This window comes from Parasteatoda tepidariorum, chromosome 11 (assembly GCF_982258835.1).
Source record: "Parasteatoda tepidariorum strain Cologne lab strain chromosome 11, Ptep-v5.0, whole genome shotgun sequence".
In the NCBI taxonomy this organism is placed as follows: Eukaryota; Metazoa; Arthropoda; class Arachnida; order Araneae; family Theridiidae; genus Parasteatoda; species Parasteatoda tepidariorum.
In genome coordinates, this window is record NC_141765.1 from 96480793 (window position 1) to 96493388 (window position 12596).

Genomic DNA, 12596 nt, shown 5'->3' on the forward strand with positions numbered 1-12596 from the left:
TACGTGAATAAATTGATAAGTTGAATGTATAGTTTAATAGTAAACGGCGCAAGGAAGTTGCTACGGATCTAATCACTAACTTTATTAAGTAATCAATGCAACAAAATCAAACAGTTTTAAAAACCAAGTCTTGAACAAAAAAAAAGGAGGGAACGATTACTATTCTACGTCTGAGTCTGTAAAGTTGTAGATACTTAAATTCTATCAAATGTTGCAATAGAAAATAACAAATTTGTTTTCAGCTAATTTTCAAGTTCTGATAGAGCTTTCATAATGAAATATTTCATAAGGGCTTATGATTACATTCTGGAAAGAATGTGTAATAAAATAAACAGTGCGTTTTTAAAAGGAAACGTTTAACTTAAACTGAAATGTTTCATGCATTAGATTTTGTCACAGTGGTCGGAATTAACTTTCGTTGAATAAATTTAATGTGTAAACAATAAGGAAAAAAAAACTCCTTAAAAAAGCACTTCAAGCACTTTTAGTAAAATATCATTTAACTTTCAGATATCTCCAAAGCCTATCAAGGTAAATGAATAAATGTTCAATTCTTTGGATCATTGTCGAGGTTGCTGAAAGCTGACAAAAATGACTAAGATTAAAATAAAGGGCGTTTTTATTTGAGAAGGTTACTGTCTTTAGCCTTTAAAGATTAATAATGATTCTTCTTTAATTATTATTTCGAATATTAATTAATAACAATTCTTCTATCTGCGGCATAAAATTGAAAGCATTATTTTCTGACAGTATTGCGCAGAAAATAATATTCAGGAGATAAATACCAGGTAAAAAATATACCTAGTTATGTCAAAAAATAATATAAATATTAACATTACTAAAGAACTTTTTGGTTGCTCATCATTTGATTTTATTTGTCTTTCTAGTAAAATATATTATAGAAACAAAATTCAGTGACAAGTATAAATGTGCAATCATAAATAATTAATGCAGTTGTTTATGATAAATTGAATTCTAATTGTTACAAGTTTATTGTAATATATCATTCATTTTTCATTTCATAGAATGAAAAATAAAAGCTGGCAAGTTATTAATTAAGTAATAAGAAAATGTTCTTTTAAAAACATTGTGAGCAAACAGTAAAAATCACAAAATTTTGTTTCGAAAAAATGTTCTTAGCAATGATAAATATTTCTGTTGTTAACCATAAACTTTTATTCTTATTATTGGAGTTCATATTAGAAAATAAACTATCTCATAAGTTTGATTACATTTTGAAACCCTTCTTCGAAGATTTAATTGTTTTTTTAATGTATAGTGAAAAAAATATTTTTTCGAAATCTATCAATATTTTTCCAGAAAACGCATGAGACCCGTATCCACAATATTTGTCCGGAGGAGGGGGAGTAAACATGAAATATTTTTTTTTTTTTAATAATTTTTCTAACATTCATCCGCAACATTTACTACCAAAGGAATGTACAATGCCTTTAACTTTAAAAAGGAATAGTATTCACCTATAGTGTCGTTCATGTTTTTTAAATAAACGACAAAAGCTTTACTGTATATTATCTACTTATCAGGATAAGTTATCTAACTTGGATAAAATCTCACCACTGACAAGAAAGCTCTGTTAACCTGGGAATAAACTTTTATTCAACTAGTTTGACAATGCAGACTATCTTCTTCATAGTTATAAATTATATAGTCACACCTCAAGCAATTTGCATGTCGAAAATGTCGTCATGCCAATTACAGCAATTATGCAATAGTTCACAATGTCCATTGCAGCAGTGGTTAACATGTTGAACTAAAGTTTAGCTTTGATATCGGAAGTTATTTTCTTGAATATAATTATCTAAAAACATTATTCATAAATAATATTTTGTTCGTAGCTTTATAATTGAATTCAATTTTATATTATTTTAGAGGGAAAACTAAAGCAATTTTGTTTCAAACAAGAAAAAATTATTAAAATGTTCCATATTAAAGAATTATATCTGTCTGAAGCTTGTGGAGAACTTAAAGCAGGACTTTTCTTTGATAACAGATATTACTACGAAATATGTAATCACGCGTAAATAAGGCTACCAATAAAAATTCTAAAATATTTTTTTTAATGGTGTAAAATTATCCAGTGAAGTAATCTAATTTCAATATTAACAAATATCTATATGTAAGGTAGGCATGTAACATTTAAAATATAAAAAATAAAACATTAATTATAAAAGATTTTTAAGACATTATCCATTTTTAAGCTTGTTCAAGAATTAAGATCGTCATACTCTGTAACAGAGTTAATGCAGCACAAATTTATTTATTTTGTTTTGGAGATAAAAAAAAATCCAAACACGGGCTCTGCAGATAAGTCTTAGAATATTTTTTTCTTGAGGCTTTAAATCAATTCAGTGATTTCTATAGTTGTTGTGTCACAAAGCATACATGAGACAGTTCGAATGTTTTACAGTGAATATTTTAAAACTTTCAACAGGAAAGTAGTCAGGCCTTCGTGAACACCATTTAAATTACATGAAATCGATGTGAATTTACTTGGGATCAAATTTAATTCAGACCTTATAATCAAAAGATTTAAAAGCAACTACACAGCACCAAACTCAAACGGCATTACGCACCCAAGAGGTCAAAAAATGAAATTGCGTTTAAACCAAATTTTTTTCAAGTAGCAAGAGAGCTTTCAATTTTGAGGTTCCTATCTGTAGGGGAAAATATGGAAAGAATTTGCAGATGAAAAATAACACACAATTGTGTGCCTCAACTTCTCAACCCTCACGTTCTGGTTGTACACACAAAAAATTTTTCCTTTTTTTTTGTTGAAAAAAGTAACTATTTTTAAACATATGATAGATGGGTTTGTTAATGTTATTCATTTTAGCATAAGTATAGAGGAACTTTCGGTAAAAAACCTTTCTCACCAAATAGCTTCATCTAACATAAAACAGCGATGGTTTATTTTTGACGCAACTCTGGTTTTTTAAATTTAAACATTTTATTCCACCTCCGAAATTTCGAGATTTTTCACTACCTTTTAAATATTCTAACATAAACTTTACTCTAAAGTCTTATATTTTAAAATGCTGACTTTAGCAGAGGTGCCAACTTTCCAATTTAGCTATCAGAAATCAGAGCATCAAAATATAAACGGAATATAAATTAGAGCAATTTTAAGGTGTATATACAACCTAATATGATAAAGGTATATAATTTTAATAAAATTATGCACGGATTTACTATTAAACAAGAAATAACAGTTAGATAAAAAAGAAACTATTTTAAAAATTATGTAAAGTTGAAACTTTATAAGATGGTAAAATGAAATGGAATGAGTTTTCAAGGTCTTAGATCATTAAAAACTAGCCTTCACGGTTTTTTGTCATGTTGCACTTGAACCTCAAGAAATTTATGATCCAGCATCAGTTTTAGTTATCCTTCTAATATGCTCTTCCATAAGGAGAGAAGTTTAGCTTATTGGAAGGAAATATAAATAAAGTTTCTTTCCCTTTTTTATATGTTTCTATCAAAATATTGTTTTGTCTTACTTGTAGAATTGTTTGAGGAGTAGAAAAAAATCTCAGATTAGTTGCAGACCATAAAAATTTCATAACTCTTTGTAATGGAGAGGAAAATAAGCTTACTTTAAACTGCTTATTACGGAAATTCTTAAAAAGTATAAATTTTATTATTTGAAAGTAAGACAATGACAATGAAAGCGTAATGATTGCGGATAAATTGTAATTGTTGGCACCCCTGCTTTAATCGATATAGACTCGAAACAAAACTACAACTTTCTGAGCTTGTTTTGAATAGAAAAAATAAGGCATCACACTCGTAGGGCACCACAATCTCAGCATGTCCGCAACCACTGAACCACAAAAAGGCTTTGACAGTTAAATGATAGAAGTGTGCTTTATCTTTAAATAAATTCAGAGCTTCGAAATTTGTAAGTTAAAAACTTTAAGAATAACACTATTTTGAACTGTGGCAAAATCGTTCTACGAGTTGCGTGATGTCATTGTAGGAGCTTATTGTGAAACGCTGTTACAAAAATATAACTTTTATTCAAATGAGGAATAGATGTTTAGTACTACTAATGAATAAAGCCACATTCATTTCTAAAAAAATTGGGGCCCTTTTATTAAGTATTTTAATTGAATATAATTCATAATAAAGAGATTGTAGACACCCTAAAAATAAAAGTGCCATTTAAATGGCGGTCCATTAAGGGCTGGAAAAAAAATTCCCCTTTTTCTTTGTTTCACAATAAGTTATTACAATTAGGGTTTCTAACACATGATTCGGAACTCCCTTTTTGTTAATGCTTCGTACCTTCTCCCTAAACCCCTTTTAAAATCCCCAGAACATATGCCTACAATATTCCAGTTTTATCATCTTAAAATACCACTCAGAAGTATATGGACGTTTAAAATTGCTTATAATCTTATCATAGATGCAGTTACAAATGAAGGCAACAGAAAATACAGAAAAAATTTCAAGCTTAGAATATAAATATTCGTTTCAAAATTTTGTTTCGAAATATATTTTTCTGTACTTAATTATTTCTCTTTCATTATTAAAATTCGATATTTTGCAGTCGATCAAACTCTAGTTTTTAGATTGAAAATTTGGCCCAAAATTCGGTAGCTTTTGCATTCTAATCGAATGTATTAATAATAAAAAAGTATCACTTGAAAGAATAGGATTTTCTGAGCATTTATCAAGCAATGGATAAGTTTGGAAGTGAAGTATTTGCAGCTCGGAGACAAAAAATTTTAAAGAAATTTAATTTGTGTAGGTGCAATACGCATCGCTTTTTTTTATATTTTTTATTTGGTTTCAATCAGAGCAGAGGGGGTTCTGAACCTTTTTCCTCCTCATCTCCTGAAAAATTCCACTTCCTCTTGAATGATGAGATGGAGTTACTCAATTTTCGCAATTACTTTAAAAAAAAAACTATTTAGACAGTAAATACTACATAAATTGCCCTAAGCGCGAGCGTAAATTTAGATTTAATTTAAAATTCATGGTAGGAGAAAATAAAACACAAGAATGTATAAGATTAAAAGATTGTAAGAGGTAACACAATGCTTGAAAATTAAAAATGCACAACAGATTAAGAAGTTATTTAACTTTCAGTCGGAAAAAATTATCTTTCTATTCAAAATGTAAAACTTTTACTATCGTGTCTACTTTTTACAGATTTAAAAAAGTGTCACACAAATATAGCTTTACGCCACTGATTTTTTTTTCTTTCATAGAAATACAAACAATAAACTACTGATTATAAATGTAATATTTTTAATAATTATAATAAGTTTATTCATATTATAATAATTTTATTCAAAAATTAACCTTTTAACGTTAAGGGTAATGCCATCAAACTAGTTCAAACTTAAGCCTTACTTTTATTTTAAACACATGCCTAATTAAAGTAATATTTGTAATTAATATTAGTTTTGATTAATTTAGTTTAATTTAATTACTCTTCCGACATTTACAAGAAATACATAAGTAATTTCAAATTCTAATCATTCCTATTTTAATAAGTTAAATTCGTTTTATAAACAATGTTTCTCAGTTACATATGTTTATTCTGAGAAAGCAAGAGCGTTTTTTTGTCTGATTCTGTAACTTAATTAGATATTTGAAGTAGTTCCTTTAAGTCAATATGATTGACAGTTAATTCGAGAAATTCTGATCATTACTATAACTTTTCATATATTGGGATAACTTTTTCATATTAAATTGTAAGCTGTATTAAATTGTAATCTATCAAAAGGTACCCTCAGATTGTCCCGTATTTTAAATCTTTACCCTGATATTATTTATCCGAATTTGATCGATGTATGAAAAGTTATCCCCTAATATATCACTACTAATAAATATTCAAACAATGAATGTTTACCCATAATGAATAGTTAGTTTTCGTTTGCAATACGAAAGAAGATTGTTTCGATGCTTTTTTTTTCTTTTTTTTTTCTGCTTCTAAATGGCTTTTTAAATAAATTTCGCTGCATTTAATACATTGTTACGAATTTGAGTTATCAATTTTTGAAGCATTCAATTTGGAACGATTCTATCGTCATTTCACATTTATGAATTTTTCAACTCCTTTTATTTTTAATACATTGTTATTACGCTTTGCGAATTTCAATTTCGAGTAATTACTTTTTGACATGTTCGGTTGAATAATGATGTCACGTCATTCAGGGATAGTTTTTTCGGAAGTTACTTATTATACGAGAGTAAGGAATTATGATCAAGTCCGTTTGATCATGGGCCACTGGAGTCAGAAAGTCTCGTTTTATATAAATATGTGATACCATGGTCGAGAAGGGAGATATATGTGATCATGGTTTGATAATGTCTGGCAAAATGGGTGCAATCAAGACTATCGAACACATGGATCAAGACATATTGATCAGATTAGGTGGAGTTGACTGGACATTTGAGCTATGAACATTACGACATGATACATACGGGAAGCACTGATACAAAAATTTCTAAAAAATAATCTGAAAATGTACTTATCTATTTCCGGCCCTGTCCACAATGACGTGCAACTTGCTGTTCCTGTCTGCAAGACAAAACACCAAATATTACATTAAAAAAAACTTATAGAAAAAATAACAAAATCCATTTTAAAATAGGGTTTCCATTTGGTTTATTTAAAACTAAGGAGAAAATAACATTTTATGTCCTGAACTTAAATAATTAAACCGTTGAAAAGCAATTCAGAAAAGTCTTTCGTAATATTTCATTAAACAATGCATATACAATATAATAAGTCACAAACAATTAACAGAATAATTCCACGTCATATCAATCACTTTCAGTTTGAACCGTCCCTCCCCCTACACTCGATTTTAGTAAAATTTGGTGGATTTGGAAGCACATCATGAAATAATTCATGTAATTAAACTTGGAAATTGTGAACAATAAACTTATGAAAAACTGAAGTTTTCATTAAAAAAAAGACAAACTTGCAGAAATATAAGTGGAGGCTACTTTTTTCTAGAGATGTACTGGTGGTCACTAAAATTTTGCTGCGTCATATTAAATCTTCTACCCAGCCAGTTCCAGGTAACCAGCAAAGATTTTTAAAATTTGGATTTATCATCCGGCAATTTCCGGTTATATCCGGGCGGGTATTAAAATACATAATATAAAAAAAGAAAAATATAAAATATTAAAATATAAAAATCCCATAATTCTCTATCGAACCAATATTTTACCAGATAAAGCTCTAAAGCAGGGTTTCTTAACCTGTGGTTCATGGACCCCTTAGGGGTCCATGGGTCATAATTTAGGGGTCCGTTAACTTCTCCTAATTTTTAAAACGTTTGGATCAATAATATTTAAATAACGTTGACTTTTTTTCTAAACGGTGAAAATACATATTTGAAACTAGGTGATCGAGATACCCTAAATTCAGTGCGGACAGCACACAGCCCTCTAATATCCCTGTCATATTTTTAACAACCTCCACTAACCGGCATTCAGTTTGCACCATCAGGGGCAACCCCCTGATGACGTCCGCTGTGCTAGTTTTATCAACCCCTATCAAGCTACGTGCATTTGACACCTTGTCCAGGTTACTAGATCTAGAAGTTTTTACTAAGAAGAAAGCCCAGTTTTTGAAATCTGGAACATTAACCAAACTTGCATTTGGTATTTCGTGAAAACCTCTAGTTGAGGCATTACTCAAAGTTGCATATCGTATTGTCAAAAGCAAGAAACCGCTTAGTATTGGAGAGACGTTAATTAAGCTTTGTGCGCTGGATATGATTGAATTAGTTTGTGGACTGGAACAAAGAAAAAAACTTGAGGATATTCCATTATCAAATGATGTGATACATTCAAGAATAGTTGAAATTTCTTTAATATATTGAAACAGATCATCGATAAATTGAAAGCATCGACATTTCCCTTTAGTATGCTACTGAATGAAACTACAGACATCTCGAACTGTAATTAACTTCTTGTTTTTGTTCGTTGCGTGTCTCACTGAGGAATTCTTATTTTATGAGTTTCTTTTGCGAACTACAAAGTCGGTTAATGTTTTAGTAATGTTAAATGTTTTCTTTACCAAACACGACTTCGACTGGAAAGAAAAACTTCACTCTCTTTGTACAGATGCAGCACATGAGATGCTCGGCAATAAATCTCGTTTTGCCCTATTGGTAAAAAGTCTCCTAATAGACATGCACTAGCTACAAAAACTCTTCCAACCAGCTTAAAAGAAGTATTATCAATAGTTATTAAAACTGTGAATTTTATTAGAAGCACGAGGACAGGTTTTGAAACGAATTTTCATGTAGGGGACAGAAGTATCACTTTTTCTAGAAGAAAAAGATAACCCACTCTGCGAATATTTCAAAAAAAAAAAAAAAAAGAAGATATTTTTAACCATGTGAACAATATAAGTCTTTTAATTCAAGGGCCTGATATTACCATTATGGATGCACCTGAGAAATTACAAGCATTCTTTTTGAAAATGCCACTTTGAAAAAATAGAATTCAAAATGAGATATATGCAAACTTTCAAATGTTGGACGAAGTTCTTTCAGAAAATGCATCTCGGTAAGATAATTTATTACTGAATAACTTAAAAAATGGAATCTGAACACCTGGAGGTACCTCAAGTTTCCTGTAAAAAATATTTTATTTTGGATGAGATAAATATAAAAGATGAGTTGGGGATTCCTAATCCTTTTCTTTGTGATATTGACTGTATCGATGATATAAACCTTGCTAAAGATGAGCTTATTGATCTTAGAACAAAGTTCTAGGTAAAAATGGATTTCAATTCAAAAACACTCGGAGAGTTCTGATCTTTTGTGAGAGAAGCCTACTAATTGCTTGTAAAGCGAGCTATGGCAACTATAATTCCGTTAGCTACAGTGTATCTTAACGAAGCCGGATTTTCCACACTTGTGACAATAAAAACTTGTGATTGAATGTTGAACATGATATGAGCGTTGCTTTGTCGAAAACTATCCCTCAGTTCAATTTATTAATTAAGGAACAGTAGCAACAACCTTCACATTAAAAATTTTAATTTAAAAAATTTTGTGCTCTTAAAATAATAAAATTAAATGTTTTTTAATAATTGATGTTGTTTTCACAGTTATTTTTTCCCAGGGAGGGGGAGGGGGTCCGTGACTCCTTAAAAAATTTTAAAAAGGGTCCATTGTGACAAAAGGTTAAGAAACATTGCTCTAAAGAGAACTATTTTGCACTTATATAAATAAAAAAGAATATTTTTTTTATCATTTTAAACTAACACAAAATTAAAATTTATGATAAAAAGGTATTGAAAAACACAAGATACTTTATTTACTTCGCATTAGAGCTGTACAATGGGGTATAGGCAACGGTCAGGGAAACATCCCTGAAGAGGATCCGAAGAAGTGCCATCACAATTTTGATCTTTTGCAGAGGGGATGGCTCCTTCGCTTTGGTTGCCCGATAACCTGCGCGTGAAGTCGAGCATTTTACGGTAGAGCAGTTTAACGAGAACAGATACTGTGCTCTCTCGGTCCCTGCGCAGGTTGATCAGAATGACCACCCACCCACTTACTGACCGCAGCCAGTAAGGCTTGACTTCGGTGTTCAACTGGGAACCACCATGTCTTTACTATCAGTTCACTGCGGGACTTAAAAACAAAAGATTAAGGAAGTTAGTATTAGTATAAAAGGTTATAAAGTTAAAGAAGGGGAAAAATACAATATTGGGACATTTTGAAAACGCAAAGTACTTTTCCTTATTTAGCATTTATTTTGAAGCATTAAATTTTTTAGAAAAATCGGCTGAAAAAAAAATTTAACAAAAGGGGTAAAAAAGTCATAATATTTACACTTAGATTAAAATTCTATATACGAATATTTTCAATTAAAAAAGACCGAACAGTGATGGTTCAGGGGACAGAGTGACCACACTGCTGATGTTAAATATCCTCTGTGGTAGACGGATCATGGGTGAGAGTCCCCTTGCCATCAGGCTAACTGTGGGAGTTTTTCGAAGTTTTCCGAAATCATGAAAGGCAAATGCGACTTAGTTCCATCAAGAAGTCCTCCACGAGGGTAAATTTCTCCCAATACTTGATCTAGGAGTTCTCTTTTCTTCTGGGTTGGATTCAAAATTACATGACTACGGAGTTGAACATCAGTATTCTTAAACCCAAAGATTTAATGAGATAAAATTAAATCAACGACGATTATAAAATAAAATAAAAATAAAAAAGACCACAATAACAATTAATAAATCAATACGAGTACTTACAATGCCCAGTAAACTAATTCCAGATTAGATTGCCAGTTCAATCAGGTTTCCGTGGTACCTCGTGAAACTGTTCTGCAGTAAAGTGTTCTACTTCGCACACAGGTCGTCAGGGCTACCAAAGCAGAAGAGCCACCCCCTCTGAAGAGGATCAAAATTAGGATGGCATGTCTTCGGATCATATTTCTGATGTTCTCCAAAGCAACAACGTTTCTTTAGTAAGTCTTGAGAGGCCCCACTGATAGTTCCAGTAAAGGCGTTAATACCTAAAAAAATACCAAAACATTTTTATAATTTTTCAATTGTATGATAGACACACACACACACACATATATATATATATATATATATATATATATATATATATATATATATATATATATATATATATATATATATATATATATATATATATATATATATATATATATATATATATATATATATATATATATATATATATATATATATATATATATGCATAGATATATACATAGATAAAATATTGTATGATATCAGTGATTATTTAATCCGTGATAAAACCAATTTAAAATGAATAAGGGAAAATACGATTCATTCGAGGGAGGAGGGCTTTTTTCAAATAAACTACATATATGCAAATATGTAAGAGAAACATCTAAAACAATGGTATCTCAATTCTTTGAAATCAGATTTTAGAGTGATTGGGGTAAAAAATCGGATGTCCAGGTCAAAGAATAAGTTTCCCTGGCAAAATCCTCAAACCTTTGGCCCACTCTGGACTGTCGTTAGATTTGTAAAAACCTAAATAGACATAATCTGCTACATCCCTGTAATCGGGAAACAGTAATAAAATCATTCTTGAAAAAACATTAGTAAAGACAAAGTTCGCACACTTTCATTTAAAACACAAAACAACGTTTTTCCACGTAAAGTGAACAAAATTCCAATTCAAGTTGTAATTTTTTTTAATTGACAGCAAAATAAAGAGCTCCATTCTAATCGTTTTATGTTCGTTTAATTAAATGAAGCAATTTTTTTTCTATGGACGATCTGGATTTGTTGAAACTTTGAACAGCTCTTTCAAAAAAAAAAAAACAATTTTTTTTTTGAAATATCAAAAAGTTAAAATGGAGCTTCTAACTCTAGGTGTGTCACCCTAAAGATGGTTAAGTATAATTTTATTTTGGTATTAGTTACAGGAAAAAAAAAGGATATTTATAGTATCAGACATGCAATGTAATTTTAGATACAACTAATAGAAACAAATTTTAAGTAAACTACAATCACTTTTATCAATAATGAGCTATATGTTTATTTTAAATTTATAAAGCTTTGATTGAATTTATTTAGCTAAAAATGAAAATTAAAAAGGTATTTGGGGATCTTCCCGTCGACCTGTCAGCGGGAATGCGCAAGTCATTTGGTGCCATCATAATGAAAAACAATTTCCAAGTATTCTTAACACATTGATTTTATCAAATAATAAAATAACAAAAAACTGTAAGTGTAAAAATACGCAATAAAAAAGTGTAATAAAAAGAATCAAAACAAAATAAGAACCTCTATTTTTCCTCACTAAACTTTCAAAACTAACTCGCGTAGTCAAGGATTATACACAGAAAATATGATAAAATGTGGTTTATTGTCACGGAAGCTACCTTTTGGTGATAATATCGGTTTTGGCGAAAATAGACATGATAATCCCAGGATACTCAGAGAAGTGAAAGTATTAAAAATTAGTTTTAAATTACAACGGCAGCAATTAAAAATTACAAACTCTTCTGTTAAAAAAAATTACATGTTTAGCACATCTTAATCGGTATTGGTGTTATAAAAATATTAATTTGCATATTCGTATAGTACATCTATAACTAACAAATTCGTGCATTAATCATTTCTGAAAAATAAACTGATTGTAATACTAGACTCTACAATTTTAATTTATTTCTGAATCTAGTTATCAGTAGAACATAATTGCTTAAACAAAAACATTCATTAAATTCAGGAACTCTTTTCGAATGTTTTATAATAATGTAAGACATTCAACAAATATTTACTGTAAAACTAAATGGAAAATAGTAAAAAAAGATCGTGAAATTGACGGTAAGGAAAAATCAAGTTGGTACCTAATATATACGTAACTTATTATAAAAAAAAGACATTAGCTGAAAAAGAACATTAGAAATAAATAACAAAGTTCATTTAAAGCTTTAAATTGATATTAAAGAAACAAATATAAAACATAGCTTATCATGAAAAAAAGAAAGAGTAAAATTCACAAACGCCGTTCTGAGATTTCTGATGTGACGAAAAAAAATCACGTGGAACAGATCTTCAACTGAACATTTATTAATGA

General features: G+C 29.7%; 1 long non-coding RNA gene across 1 annotated transcript in view; it reads right to left on the reverse strand.

The window, feature by feature from the left end:
• LOC147801936 (uncharacterized) overlaps nucleotides 1–12596 on the reverse strand; it is a 117643-nt gene that overhangs the window by 96422 nt on the left and 8625 nt on the right. The window contains exons 2-3 of the long non-coding RNA XR_015430465.1: nucleotides 10262–10524; nucleotides 6504–6553 (exon numbers count right to left, since the gene is read on the reverse strand). This is a non-coding gene — a long non-coding RNA (uncharacterized LOC147801936). The remainder of the gene's footprint in view (nucleotides 1–6503; nucleotides 6554–10261; nucleotides 10525–12596) is intronic.